Source organism: Thunnus albacares, chromosome 3, assembly GCF_914725855.1.
Source record: "Thunnus albacares chromosome 3, fThuAlb1.1, whole genome shotgun sequence".
Taxonomy (NCBI): Eukaryota; Metazoa; Chordata; class Actinopteri; order Scombriformes; family Scombridae; genus Thunnus; species Thunnus albacares.
Genome location: NC_058108.1, coordinates 32,688,212 through 32,703,219, shown reverse-complemented (window position 1 = coordinate 32,703,219; position 15,008 = coordinate 32,688,212). Strand labels below are relative to the sequence as shown.

General features: G+C 36.5%; 1 long non-coding RNA gene across 1 annotated transcript; it reads left to right on the top strand.

Annotated features, from left to right (window-relative positions):
* Positions 1–6,450: 6,450 nt before the first annotated feature.
* LOC122973555 lies at positions 6,451–7,213 on the top strand. The gene is made up of 3 exons (XR_006400077.1): positions 6,451–6,529; positions 6,628–6,688; positions 7,066–7,213. It is a non-coding gene; the product is annotated as an uncharacterized LOC122973555 (long non-coding RNA).
* Positions 7,214–15,008: the final 7,795 nt, after the last annotated feature.

The following is a 15,008-nucleotide window of genomic DNA, read 5'->3' as shown; positions in this document are numbered from 1 at the left end:
CTTTCATGTATTTTGCTTCTTTTACTTCTCTAGTGCTTCGCATCTATGACATCATCTACAGAAATTTCCATCAAAATAGGCTGTGGCTATTAATGTGACTCAGGCAGGTCTGAAACGTGTTAGATTAATGTCTAAACCTTGTAATAATGTTGTTCAGGTGTTACTGAATGTATCCGGGATTTCGCAGAAACATCAGTAGGCTACTGATGTTCGGTCTGTTGCCCAGAGCTGGCTGTGTGTCACAGCTGGCAGCAGCATCACACAGCAGTGGTCAGGACCTGACAGTAATTAATGTTCTGCGTTCTGCTACACATCTGCACAGATCAGTTGTTACACACAGTTTCCAGGTTTATACGGAGGAATTGTTTGTAATAAAGCAGCCCTTATGGGTGAATCCTGAGCTCTATCAGAGCTGTCAGGACATTTTTATTTGTATTAGTTGAAAGTCCGAGATAAGCCTGAAACCCCCATATCCACTTGAAATCAACACATCATTACTTCTTAAGTTTCATCTACTGGCATCTTGCTCATTTTGCATGTTAATAATGTAAAGAGGAAGGAAGTTGAGTTTATTTTTAACAGCTTGACTTCTGTCTTCTGCCTGCAGACCACAGAGAGACGTGATCTTATCAAGACCACGTCCCTCTACATTGAAGTCTTGTCTTTTTTCTTCTTGGGATTATTATTTACCTGCAGACATGTTTTATTATCTCTGAAGTCAGAGAGATGAGAGGAGCAGCTATGAGTTTAACAGCAGCAGCGAGTGGATTTGTTGTCTTCGTTCTCTCTGTGTCAGGTACTGTATGTCTACATTTACATTGTAGGGACACTGTAACTTATTCAGAGCAGCATGAAATGAGTTTCAGAGAGGAAGAAATCATTCATTCTCAGATCACCATGTTTATATTTGACCTGTAAAGTGATACACAGTCTATCCTTAAAACTCTGCAGCCATGAGGCAAAGGATTGGTTTTATAATGGTTGGGACATTTCTATTGGTTGACCAATATGCACATTTATCGTCAATTGCTCACATTTGTGTACACACAAATGTTTTTTTTTGTTTTGTTTTTAATTAAAAAATGCATTTACTTATATAACTTGTCCAAAACAGGACTTGAATCATGTGGATTGTTTTTAAATGTAAAATGACACTTCACTTATTTATAAATAGATTCAAGACTTAAATCAATATTTGACACTTACATATGATAGAGAGTCACTTTACTTCATGCTACTCTGTTTTAACCAAACTGTCTGCTGTGTCTTGTCTCTCTTTTACTGTATAGATTTACCTTCGAAACACTACTGAGAGAGACACAGCAATGATCAAACATTAATCTGTCTTTAAACCATCTCAAAAACATTCACTTGTTTTTATTTTCTAACCAGCTCATGAACTTACAGACTTTATGACACCAGAGTTCACCTGAGAACCTGCTGCTTCATCGTCTTGTCTCTAGCTTGCAAATCCAAATCTACACCAACTGTATGAGACATTCACTTTTGTTTCTTTAAAACTGATGTTAAGCAAACTAAATGTTTGTATACTTGTTTCCTAGTTTCCTTTCCAGGTTTACAATCTGAAACACAATAATAAGTGAAAATAAGTCTGATGTTGTTTTGAATCTGATTGTGGTTTCTGATGTGCTCTGTGTTACAGTGGTACAGGGTCAGAATGGCTGGGGAGTGACTTACACTTCTACTCATATCTGTGCCTCAAAAGGATCAACAGTGGACATAAACTGCACCTACAGATACCCATCCAGAATAAATGACCATGATACTGAAGTTGAGAGAACAATCTGGTTCAATAAAGGGAGTAATAAAGAACCTGTGGATCTGAAAACAGACTCAGAGTATTCAGGTCGTGTTCAGTATCACTGTGATAAGAACGACTGCACTCTGACAATCACAGACCTGAGAGAGAGCGACTCAGCTGAGTACAAGTTCAGGTTCATAACAAACGACCCAGGAGGGAAATATACTGGTTCACCTGGAGTCACTTTAACTGTCACAGGTAACATTTTCATTTGAAATGGAACAAAACATTAGTTCAGGCAGAGCACAGAGCTTTACCAGCAGCTTGGCTACCAGCTGACTAATAATGGTCATCATATTGATAGAAGTGGACAGTGTTTCCATTATAACCCGACACTTCTTACTATTACTTTGCTTACATGCTAATGCTGACACCATCTGCTGCCCCAGTCTCCTCATTATGCGCTATGCTTTTTATATTGTTTATGTCGCTCAAATCTAATATTCATCTATGTGAAAGAGCAGGTTCTTTTCCACCAAATCTAACTTTATAACCATTTGCTATAAATGGTCGATTTCTTGACATTGTGATCAGTTAGTTTCAGATGTTTCAGATCATTGAGGAAATGTTACTGTGAACATGTGAATATTTGCTTGTATGTGCTGTATGTTGACAGTTAATTCTGAAATCACATTTCTGTTTGTTGTTCACAAATCCAGATTTACAAGTGCATGTTAGAAAATCTTCCTCCAACCAGCATCCCACCTGGACAGAGCTGACATGTCACAGCAATTGTCAGCTGCCTGTTGATCCTTCCTACATCTGGTACAAGAATGGCCAGCAAATGGAGGGAAACAAAGTTCATTTGCATCTGCACTCAATTAATCCTGAGGACGAGTATTCCTGTGCTCTATCAGGATATGAGTCTTGCCCCTCTCCTTCAGTGTGTGAGTTTTCTCTACAATGTTCCACTAACACATCAAGTGACAACTTTGACTCAAATAGTCTACAACAAGTCAGACCCAGTTTAACTGCTTACACTTTTTCATTTATACTTTGTACTTTTATCAACTTAACTATTTTACTTGGACCAAAATGTGATGTTAATTGTTTTTTTGTTTTTTTGTTTTTTGTTTGGTGTTTCTTAAATAACCCGCTGGCTTGTGCTACGGTGTGTAAGTGTAGTCAAGTGCAGAGACACCATACTAAGCAACGTAATGTCATCAGAATGTTTGTAGAGACAGCAGGATTTATGGAACAAAACAAAAAAGATGTGTGACAGTGAGGCAAGTAGAGCTATATGAAACTACAGGGTCAATAAAACAGCAAGCAGAATCTGAACATACACAATCCAAAAGAGGAAAAACAAGTGTAGAAAAGGACAACTGATTAACAATTAGTGATAAGCAATCTCCAATCTGCAGTCTAAAACTGCTTACATGAAAGACAGTGAGCACCTGAAACAGGTCAGTTGCAATAATCAAACATTAAAAAGGAAGTTGAAAACTTATTCTCTTATAATTTCTTTTATTTATTCCTGCCTCCATTATTGTCTTTAGAGTATAAATTATCAGAAAATGGAACAGACTTTGTTTTATGACAATATTCACATCTTAGAGCTAATATGTGTTTATACCATATCATCTTACAGATCCTCCAAAGCTTCCCTCTGTGTCAGTGAGTCCCTCTGATGATATCATTGAGGGCAATTCAGTGAATCTGACCTGTAGCATTGATGCTAACCCAGCTGCTAATTACACCTGGTACAAGAAGAATGTAAATCCAGACCTTCAACCTCTCAGTAAAGATCCACAGCTTGTCTTCAGCTCCATCCAGTCCTCTGAATCTGGAGAGTATTACTGTACAGCTGAGAACCAGCTCGGGAAGAGGACATCTAAACACATCTTTATTGATGTGAAATGTGAGTGAAACAGCTTATTTAAAAAGTAAAATACTGCTTACACTGGTAAACATCTTTGCACTTTTTTAACCAAAAAGCATTTTGCAGATCATGCATGTTTTCTTCAGGTTCCATCTGCTGTAAAAGTATAATTTAACAGTTCTGTTTCCTTCAGTTCAAACATTCAGACATTTCACTTATTTTAAGGACAATGCACATTAATCAATGTTTCTGTGTTAGTCAGCTGGCTAATTTTCAACTTCAGTCCCATGGGAAGATGTTCTGAAACCAATGAAGTGATGGTTGAAAATAACAGACAGAAGGCAAGAAGATGCCACAAAGACAATTGCAACAAAATAAGCACTCACAAGACAGTTCACAAGCCATGCAGAGCAACAGGAGACAGCAAAACATTAATACAATATCTACTATTCATCCATTCACCGCACCACCTTCAAGTTTCCAGATGCTGCCACATGCATGATGCTGTTTTTAAAATCATGTGCCACTTTAGTAATCATCACCTTAAAATAATCTGTGTTAATATGTATTTTATAGATGCTCCAAAGGCCTCTTCTGTGTCAGTGAGTCCCTCTGATGATATCATGGAGGGCAATTCAGTGAATCTGACCTGTAGCAGTGATGCTAACCCAGCTGCTAATCACACCTGGTACAAGAAGAATGTAAATCCAGACCTTCAACCTCTCAGTAAAGATCCACAGCTTGTCTTCAGCTCCATCCAGTCCTCTGAATCTGGAGAGTATTACTGTACAGCTGAGAACCAGCTCGGGAAGAGGACATCTAAACACATCTTTATTGATGTGAAATGTGAGTGAAACAGCTTATTTAAAAAGTAAAATACTGCTTACACTGGTAAACATCTTTGCACTTTTTTAACCAAAAAGCATTTTGCAGATAATGCATGTTTTCTTTAGGTTCCATCTGCTGTAAAAGTATAATTTAACAGTTCTGTTTCCTTCAGTTTAAACGTTCAGACATTTCACTTATTTTAAGGACAATGCACATTAATCAATGTTTCTGTGTTAGTCAGCTGGCTAATTTTCAACTTCAGTCCCATGGGGAGATGTTCTGAAACCAATGAAGTGATGGTTGAAAATAACAGGCAAGAAGATGCCACAAAGACAATTGCAACAAAATAAGCACTCACAAGACAGTTCACAAGCCATGCAGAGCAACAGGAGACAGCAAAACATTAATACAATATCTACTCCATTCACCACACCACCTTCAAGTTTACAGATGCTGCCACATACATGATGCTGTTTTTAAAATCATGTGCCACTTTAGTAATCATCACCTTAAAATAATCTGTGTTAATATGTATTTTGTAGATGCTCCAAAGGCCTCTTCTGTGTCAGTGAGTCCCTCTGGTGAGATAGTGGAGGGCAGTTCAGTGACTCTGACTTGTAGCAGTGATGCTAACCCAGCAGCTAATTATACCTGGTACAAGGAGAACCAAACACTGCTTCAAAAACCAGGGCGAAGTTATAATTTAACCTCCATCACCTCCAAAGACAGCGGGAGCTACTACTGCAAGTCTGAGAATCAATATGGACAGAACTCTACGTCTTTATTTATTGATGTCCAGTGTAAGTACAAAACAAATCAAATCTCTGACATACAAAGTGGGGTTTAACAGTATGTTATCCACAATTTGAGTTTAGGCTGGTAGAAACATCATGCTCTAAAGTAGAAAGACTGAAAGGCAGATTCTAGCATGGCCGATTCTTCTTTGGTCCCCCCTTGCTGGTTTTTATACACATAAAATTGAGCCTGAAAAGAAATGCTAATTTGTTTGGTCTCTATACATATTGCCCCCCAGATGCTCCAAAGCTTCCCTCTGTGTTAGTGAGTTTCTCTGGTGAGATAGTGGAGGGCAGTTCAGTGAATCTGACCTGTAGCAGTGATGCTAACCCAGCAGCTAATTATACCTGGTACAAGGAGAATGAAGACTCACCAAAAGCATCAGGACAGATCTTCACCATCACTGATGTCAGTCCTGAACACAGTGGAAATTATTATTGTGAAGCCCAGAACAAAAGAGGACATCATAACTCCACCTTATATCTGACTGTTGTAGCAGGTACATTTTTTTCAGTTCATTCACACATGTACACATCATCGGTCATAATCCACCATATGATGAAATGCAGTTTGGGGGATTTTGTGGTGGCAATTTAATGAAGCCCTTTTCAAGTTAAACCATCCACCTTAAATTCTTCAGTTTCAGGTGAGAAGAAGCAGCTGGTGATTCTATGTGTATATGAGAGGGAGTGAATGGTAGTCTGCACCAAAGATTTCTGCAATGACTGGTTTTAGTTTATACCGGCGCAGTGATGCTATGTGCAAAACTGCTTCAGTTACTTATTGGGTAAATAACAAACTGTAAGAGCTCTGCTTGAGCTGGATGTAGCGCCACCACAAATATAGAGCCATTTGTATTCAATAGTGGCTGAGAGAAACATGAACTCATGGAGAATCTTGATATTGAACTACTGCATATTTTCATTTAGAGGAAATGTGCCATACTACCAATTGTAGCACATCTGCCTGGCAGAAGGCCATGAGATAGACCCTGGATGTACTGAAAGGGTTCAATCTCCCAGATGGCTGAAGTTAGCTTGGGGATCCCACAGAACAATGTAATTTGTCTCCTAGGAGGGCCATCATTAATATTATTATTTTTATTAATGATAATGGCCTTTTTTATATCATTATTATTATTTTTGTTATATCAGTGTTGTATTTTATCACCATTACCCAGGAGCATGGAAATCAATTGTCATTGGAACAACCACTGCTGTTCTTCTGTCTATCATACTACTCTTTGTCTTCCTATTGATAAAGTAAGTAGATTTGTTTTACTAAAGCATTGCTTATTAAGTACAGTTTGATAACTGAATTGTGAAATAATTTGTTTTTCTTAATTAATTCCCCTAACCAGTAAAAAGAGGCCCTGTAAGCAATTATCAGAGCCCGGAGAGAGAGATGAGAACAGAGAACAGGTGAGTAAAGAGAATTAAACAATTCAGTGAAAAATCCAGTGAAACCCTGCTTTGGTTCAGCAGTTCAGTTCACACTGCTTAATCACTCAGTATCATAAATACAACATGAAAACTCAGTCAAGTTGTGGAGCAGTTCAATGTCCTCATCGCCATTAGTCTCTCTTCAATCCTCTTCATCACTTGGTCATGATTATATTCCTGCTACATCCAGAACTTTGTATTTTGAACAGGGTATTTGTTCAATACCTTATGTTTCTTTACTTGCCCTTTTGTCTCTTGTTGGTGAAAAAGGAACATCTGTTTGATCTGTATCATTACTTGAGGTGATGCTGCTTAGGCCTTTCCGGTTGTGGTTGCTTGTCAATTTGTCTTTGCAGCGTCGACCCACTGAGAGGCAGCCAGAGGAGCAGGATGACATTCACTATGCCAGTGTCAAGTTCTCCAACAATCAGGCAGATCCTGTTTACTCCAACATCAGACCAGCTCGACTCCAAAGATGTGAAGAGGAAGAAGAGGGTGTTGAGTATGCTGCTGTCAAATTTAACAGTGCCCCAAGGTGAGCAGCTCTTTACACAGGAACCTTTTTTTTATTTTAACATTTTATTGCTGTTGAATTTGCTTGTTTTGTTTACATTCTTGCTATCACTATTAGTTTATGCCATCTCCAGGATCATTTGATTTTTTTTAATTCCTTCTCAGAACCAGAGGTCAGGAAACAGAGGAAGACCCAGCTGCATTGTACAGCACAGTCAACAAAGCCCGATGAACACAACAGGAATCTCTAGTCTACCTTTTTTAAATTTTAAAGCAGGTAATCATTTGATTTTTAGCTATGCTACTGGCATAGCTCTGGAGATGGCAATGTCAGTCGCTTGGTTGGTTTGTTGGTCCTATTGGAACAGCAACTTATGGTCCCCACAGGATGAATCCTACTAACTTTGGTGATCCCCTGACTTCAACTCTAGTGCTACCAGGAAGTTGACATATTTGGTTTTTAGTCACATGTCTTGACAACTGTTGGATGGATTGCCATAACATTTGTTATAAATATCAAAGGATTCCCAGCATGTGGATGAATACTGATGACTAATGAGAAACTTGTGTGTAATACACTTTAAGATAAGTCATGGTTGTTGCAATGAAAACAATGCAAACCATGATGGAGGTTAGTATCAAATTCAGTCCCTACTCCTGAACACTTATAATTGAACAAATTAACTGAGAGCAGCCTTGCATGTTGACTTCATCCTGATTCTGTTTCTAAATGGGTCCAACAGCAGCGTCTACAGCTGTAAGATTCTTGTTTCAACTAAAGAACTGATTCTCTAAACTGAAAAAATTGAAATGGAAAGCAAATTTGACTGTGACCTTTTGTCAATATGAGTGAACAGTTGGCGTTTCAACCTAATACCTTAATTGTATTGAGCTTTCTATCTCTACTAGAGTTAACTTATCTCACTTGGTTTCTAATGTCTTTGCATGAATGTAAAGCGAATTATCTGTCACATAATTGTTTAGGCACCACTGAGAGAAGCCTGACAGAACATTTTCTTACATACTGAATTGTTGCCACATTTACTAAAAAACAAAACAAAAACAAAAGAAGACAGGAAAAAAGGTTTGGAACCATCAGGCCACAAAACTAGTCTCTCATTCTCTCCTTTATATAGATTACAGTACAAAGTTTGTATATAGTTTGTAAATCAGCAACAAAGTTCTTCTCTTAGGTATTTACTGGCATTGAGTTCATCATGCATATCAATAATGTGAAGAGGAAGTCTGGTGTATTTTAAGATTCTGATCTCTGTCTTTTGGTCTCCTGACCACAAATGAAAGTTACAGTTCAAGACAACTTCCTTCTAAGTCTAAGTGGATCTGCTTGATGTAACTGATCTTCTGTACATTATTTACCTGCTGATGTGTTGTTTTTTTTGTTTTTGTCTTGTTTTTGTTGTTGCTTGTTTTTTTTTCTTTGTTTCTGAAGCCAGAAAGAAAAATGATAGGAACAGAGTTTAACAGATTTGTTGTCTTCCTTCTGTCTGTTCCTATGAGAAACCCGAACTGGGATTAAGAATAATACGGAATAATGAAAACTCAAGTCCTTGAGAAATAAAAACAAAAGAATTACACTTAAAATGCTCTAAAGAGTCAACCAATGTTGTGTGAGACACATTTCTCAAGTGACTTACTCCTGCTTACAACAAAGTGTAAAAGTCTCTTAAGAGCAACTTTCAAGTAATCCCAGGATTGATTACATGAAAGAATTATTTATTATTATTGGTTATTTGAGATATTTATTATTATTTATTTATATTACAGTAACCTGGAGGTTTCTTTAAAATCTGTATGATTGTGTGAATATATCTGTGTTCCCAGATGTGAATTAACTTGAAGAGTGCAATGTTATTATTATTGAAAGTAACAATGGCCCAAACCACAAAAAACAAAAATAAGATGTTTCTTGAAACTGGAATTCCCCTTATGTAAAATAATTGAAAATCCAATCATTTTTTTTGTAATTCTCGCCTCCAAGCAATCATGTGAGCCTGGAGAGAGTCCAGACAACATTGAAAATGTGAGGAAGAAAAGTTCAACAGTACCAATGCAAAAGAAAACCCCATTCAGTTTCCACAGTTTAGTTCAGACTGCTGAGTCACTGACTATCTTCTAGATCAACCTAAAAATCTATCTGACAGAAACACACTTCATGCTGCCCTTATGCCAACCTTCTTCACAAAAAATAACGAAGAATAATTGTTTACCTGTAAACCTCAAGAACATAATGAAAAGGACCTGTGTATCAAGGTTGACACAAATGGTGTCTTTCTCCAGTTTTTATCACACCCTGATATCAACAATATGTTTCACAGCTCATGTTAGGCATGTTATACATTGTGAAAATTTGAATATTTCGTTCTGCATCATTGGTGCTAGTGGTAATTACTTTTTCCTCATTCTTATATTGTATTATCGGAGTAGAGAATAATCTTATGGAACATGATATTATAACTGCTTTCACTTTCTGCTCTCTTTTCCACCATGAAAACACAAATAACATTTGAATAAAATGTCCTTATTGCACAGATTGGGTTATAATGACCAATAAATCTTTGTGTACACAGTTATTTTCCATCTTTCCAACACAATATCACTTCTCAGACACGTCTACAGCCTGCAGGCGTTGACAGACAGTTCTGTAGCATCTGTAGCATCATCAAGGTTCTTGCATTTAGCTTGCAGGCTGGGATTGCTGGAGCACTCTGCAGACAAAGGCCAGCGCTCCACCCAGGTGTCCTTCCCTAATATGTAGATGAATCTGTCAGACAGGGAGCAAAAAGAGAGAGGAGTTTATTTACATTTAAGTTGCATTTTACGAGATCAGAGTGTATCAAGTTTATTTAAAGAGTTACACTTGTGTGATTCATTTGTTCGCTTGTCCCCATTAACCTCATGATTGATTATAAACCAGAAACTCAGGGTTTACTTCTCCCGATGTGGAAAATAAAAATGAAGCAGCCTTTTCAAGCCATAGTATGTACTTAGGACGTCAGTTATGTTTTCACAAACCCCAATTTTTGATATAGCCACAACAGAGGAAGGAGTGTAGCACATCACATGTAGGTGCGAGGCTATCAGAAATCAGCATCAATGAAAAGTGCCTATCTGCACACGGACCTTAAACCCCAAATTTATTTAAATTGACAATGTTGCAATCCCTGTTGGCTGTCCAATGACTTGATGAAGTCTGACTAGGATCAGAACATTCATTTGTGGTCTGGTGGTTTCACTGTTGTAGCAGCAAAAAAAACATGGCTGTCCATACAGTCACCAATAAAAGTATATATTTTTTATAAGATGGTAGGCTTTAACAGAGCCGGTACTGCTCCGAGGTGAGCAGCTCTTCACACAGGAACATAGTAGCAAGAGTTTTATTTCATTTTTTCCTTTATTAATATCTTCATTATGGCTTTTTGTATAATTTAATACAATATCTACAAAATCACCTGATTAATTTTTTTTTAAATTTCCATCTCAGAACCAGAGGAAACTGGGGAAGATCCAGCTGCACTGTACAGCACAGTCAACAGAACCTCATGAACACATCAGCAAACTCACGTATTGTTTTTTGGGAGGTTTTTTTTTCAGTTTGAAAACAATGACAAGAACTCCTGCACACTGTCTCGCTTACTGCTGGAATATTTATTAAATCACTTTGTTTCAGCGTGCCCAACCTTCATCAGGCATATATGCCTTTACTTCAGCAGTAAAATAATAAGCTAAACTGTCCATTTAAATTGGTCTAAAATATATAACTGTCTCTATGATGCATTCTCAGAGAGGTCCACACTGAAATCTTATTTTAAATTTCAATGATTACCTGTGTAGCCCCAGTGTAAACCTAAATTTTTAGTTCCTAAAAATGTGGATGAAAATAATTTAGTAAGTCAATTAAACTGAAAGTTATATAGTTTAATAAAGAAAGAAGTGGTTACCACAAGATTAAGATAATTTAGTCATAAAAAATGTAGGATGTAAATAGTTGAATGAGTAGTAAAAAACAAACAGTTCTCAACAATGTTGAAGTGGGTGTAAGCAAAATAAAATAATAAAAAATAAAACAACACAGATTGTCCCTTTAGTTTCAGCTATTTTGTTTGATCGGTGACTGTAGGTATCAATCGATTCTGTCTCTGTGCTGTCCAGTATTATGTCAGGTGTGTCCAACAATCATCAGCACTTACTATTCAAAATAATTACAATACACTCAAGAGTAATAAAACAAGGTACTGAGGTCACATTCATTTGGGTTCTTGTCACATAGGCATTCCGGGTAACAAACGGGTGGACAAACTAGCCAAACAAACAAAGGAAACATAGACATCCATATTAAACTTTAAAACATCAATAAAGACTGGCAACAGCAGTGGGGTCAGGAAATAAGGGGGAGATCAAATTTACATTTGATTCAAAATAGAGTGTGTGGTGTGAGAAATGGAGGAAACAGAAAATAGGAGGTAATAAAAGCTAAATTAAGAATAGGACACAACAATCTATACAGCACACTTAATATAGAGAAGCATCCAATTGGTCTTTGTTAACATTGTTAATTACCAGAAACTGTGGAACAGTGATCATCAGCTGCAATAAATATATATCAGAGAGAAAGGACATGATGGAGGAAATGACAAGATTCGGGCTAACAGGAGCAGGATTAAAGAACATACTGGAGTGTGGTGTTAGTGGACAAGGTAAAAGATGCTTGATCAGATACCTCAGGAGAACAGGACTGATGGAAAAAGTGACAATCTGGAAACTGTAGGAGTGAACTAACTAAAAGATGGCAGTAATGCAACACTATGTGATGCCAGTTGCCGTTAAACCTCAGAGAAGAAGAAGTAGGTATCAGTCAGTACCACCCGTGGTAACTGGCTGTAGGTAAAGAAGAGAATGGAGGGCAGGGTTAGACAAAAAAACAGTCTGCTATAATGAAATAGTGGAAAAGTGATGAGAAATAGGGATTCTGCCAAACAAATCTGAGAGGATTTAAGTTTTGTGTTATTGAATTTTGTGACATATATTGATATAAACCAATTAAGTGTTAAGTATTTTCTCAGGTAGTTAATTGATTTGCTAATTTTGGTAAAGGTAATTATGTTAATATTATTTTGAAAGATACTATTTTTTATTTTAAAGGGGTAATCTGCGTTATTTATGTTTTTGTATAATTTCACCTAAAAGGGTAAATATTATTAATACATTCAAAAAGCAGTCGGTCCTTCTAAATTGTTGTCAGTTATTTAAAATACAGCATGGTTCTTTGTTTATTAGTAGGGTATTATAAGTTTCACCTAAGGCAGGTAAACCTTTGTGGTGGCTACCTTTTAAATGAACTGAGCTAAAGATGCAAGTAGTGAAAGTGATCCTGGAGACTTCAAAAATCTTCAGTGGTAAAACCTGCTAACTTAAGTTTGTAGTATTTGTGCGACTGGAGTCACCGGAGTCATTTAGTGGAGCTGTGGATACTTGCCAGTATAATATTTATTAACGTTGGGTTAGAGGAGATATACTAAAGATTATTATAACTTGCAGCTTTGGACATATCTCAGGAGTAGTGTATCAGTTAGTTAACAAGTGGTAAGATTGTAATGTGTAAGATATTTAAAACACACTGGAGTATTAGAGCGCTTTTACTGATCAACTTGTAATTTCCTATTGCTGCTACTAGATGGTAGTAGAGAGTTATATTTCATTGATAACAGACCATTTCCACCGTTCTTTCTGTATTTACAGTATGTCTTCCAGGTTGATTATTACAACCAGTTTTATTGTCAGTCAAGTATTTGTTGTCAATATTCTAACATTCATCTTGTGAATTATTTCTACTGCCTTACAGTAACATTACAATTATCTGTTTTTCTGCTTTCTTTATACATATTATTACAGCTTGTTTTTGTTCTACATCACACTTTCAATACCATGTAATTACATTTGTCTTTGTTCTTTGTTGTTTTGTCTTGAATAAAAATGTTCTCAGTTCTAATTGGAGAGATGAGTCACTTATTATGACAGTGATTGCAGTAAAACAGAATCTTTACAAATAGATTTCTGTATCACTGATTTTGTTTTTTTTTTTTGTTTGTTTTTTTGTCATACTGCACTTTTTATTTTCTTAATACTTATAATAAACACTGTACTCATCATGTGACTTCTTACATATCATACTGATGCAATACATCTCTTTGAACTCATGGTGGTTTATTCAGTGTATTAACATGCACTACAAGTGTGAGGAGATGCATCAAACCAAATGTCACACATTCGTCACGTGTCATGTTTTTTCTTTAGACACTGAACTGCGCCCACACATAAAAAGAGTAAAATAATAAAAATATCTCATTATTTCTCTTTTCTCTTTAAATTACAGGCCAGAACACTGGTCTCTTATTCTCTCTAACATAGATTACATCAAGTCTTTGGACAACAGTAAAACGTGGTTTTAACATATATGTTTACTGTCTTATTTCTCCTCATGCATATTCATAATACTAAGAAAGAGGAAGGAAATCAAGTCATTGAACATCCTGATATCTGACTTCTGCTCACAGATCACAGAGGACGAGTACCTTAACAGACAACGTCCTTCTCTGTTGTAAGTAGAATAGTTTACTGATATGACTATTACATGTTATGTACATTATTTGATGTGTTTTATTGTCTCTGAAGCCTCACAGAGAGATGAGAGGAGCAGCTATGAGTTTAACAGCAGCAGCGAGTGGATTTGTTGTCTTCCTTCTCTCTGTGTCAGGTACTGTATATGTACATTTACATTGTAGGACATTTAGCTCACTTATTCAGAGCAGCATGAAGTCATTTTGAGAAAGTAAATAGAAAATATTCCAGATCAGCACTTTTCTAGGTTTGATGTATGTGTGATGCAGTATGATGAATAACTTTTAAACTCTACAACATCAAACATTCACTTCTGTTTATTCCTGTGTAAAATATAGCTGTTGAATGAAGACAAAAAAAATAATAACAGTATTTACTGCTTAACACTTTAATAATATTATATTAAGATGTTCAGCTGTGTCTGTGTCATGGGTGGTGGGGGTGGGGGTGTCTAGCTAATAAGTTTTGTCCACCCTCCCTCCATGGATTGTAAGAATCATATATTTTTATACATGCATATGCATATATACATAGTTCTATGATGGTACAGCAATGCACTGAGAATTTCATCTTGTCATGATGTTTTAAATCTCTTTGGTAATTTCTGCACTCCACACCCCTTCCTGTTAAAACTTGTCACCTACCTTATTTTAGCCACTTTCAAAAGTTTCCCTCACGTCATGTTCTGCATTTCTTTGTGGTTTTCACACTTAATTGAGCAGCAACTTTACCAAAGAACTAAGAGAGAGGAAACTAACCAAAACAAGCACAGACTCTCTAACGATTCATTTTCTTCTTCTTTTCCTGTTCAGTAAAACTGCATTAATGTTCACAGCTTCAATACATTTTTGTTTTTTCACTGCACCTTCAGAATATACGATGTTCTGTCTCAGTGCACAGAGAGATTAACTGTAAACAGCTTCTAAAACTGTTTCTTTATACTGTAAATTCAAAGTATGTATAAATATCTTTGGACTTTTCTATGCCTGTGCTCACACAGGCAGAATTCAGAAATAATATCATGAAAGTCATATACTAGAATTATAAAGTGCCTAAAAAGCCACTCAGCAGTAACAAATGATAAAATATGATAAACAACTGATAAAATACTGTATTCCAGTTCAGTTCTAGTTAGATTGATGCACGATGA